The sequence below is a fragment of the Brassica oleracea genome, chromosome C5, assembly GCF_000695525.1.
Source record: "Brassica oleracea var. oleracea cultivar TO1000 chromosome C5, BOL, whole genome shotgun sequence".
Taxonomy (NCBI): Eukaryota; Viridiplantae; Streptophyta; class Magnoliopsida; order Brassicales; family Brassicaceae; genus Brassica; species Brassica oleracea.
The window spans coordinates 1,987,373-1,988,471 of NC_027752.1; positions in this window are offsets into that span (position 1 = coordinate 1,987,373).

Genomic DNA, 1,099 nt, shown 5'->3' on the forward strand with positions numbered 1-1,099 from the left:
TGGCCACTATTTGATCACCCATGTTTTGGCTCTCGGTCCTTTTGATTTCGTGGAGAAGATCTTATTCTTATATATTCCCAATCCTCTACTAAGGTTCCATCTTAGACGGCACATGTATGTATGTGGTGGTTTATTCAAAATCTCTTAATATTCAAAATCTCTTAAGATGGTGTATGTCTGGTTTTATGACCCGTATTCAATCTGAGATGAGAATATCTATGCTCACTTATATGGCCTGATGCATATTATCATTGTTATACATGTCAATTCATAATGTCTCCAAGCTTATAGACTTTAGAATCTTAGTCTTTATAGATAATGGCTTACATGGCCGAACCTTTTACAGGTAATGGATTGTATGCGGCCAAGCCTGCACTATACAGCCAAGTCATGGCCAAGTCGTGGCCAAGCCGTTTATAGGTGATGGTCTTTGCGGCCGACCATAACATGGTCTCTTCGGCTGAGTAATGGCCTCTTCGGTTTGGCCGTTTGTATCATGGCCTCTACGGCCGGGGAATGGTCCATTATGGCCGAGTAATGACCAAGCCATATAACATGGTGTTAGACCATAGTGGTACACGAACTTGTAGTATTGATCATGGGTTTATCCTCTCTCCCCCTCATGGCCATACTATAAGGTCGTGGTGCTTGGGATAATTAAGCCTAATGAGTTTCCCTTTGTGTACATGTTTCACAACGTGAGATCTTTTACGGGATAACTCTTTGTGTCTTTTCAACTTCAATATTTGCATCGAGTTCTAGATTAGGATGGCTAATCTTATCATGCCATATAGTGTAAAATTTTGTGGTGTTATCTCAATATGGTTACCACATCTCTTGCCTCTTTATCATACTGATCTGTAGCATAGTTTTGATCAGTAGAGATCATAGGTATAGTCTCGACCACTTTCTTTCAAGGCCTTAGGCGTTTTTCTTCTTAAAATCTAAAGGAACTTGCTTCCCTCCTTACTCATTGTTTTTACTTGGAAACCATACATTATAACGTCAATGGATCACATGTTCTTTTGGGTGTGTATAATGTCTGTTAAGGCAATGCCTTAGCCATAGTTTCTTTACTAGGCTTACTATACCCCTTTCA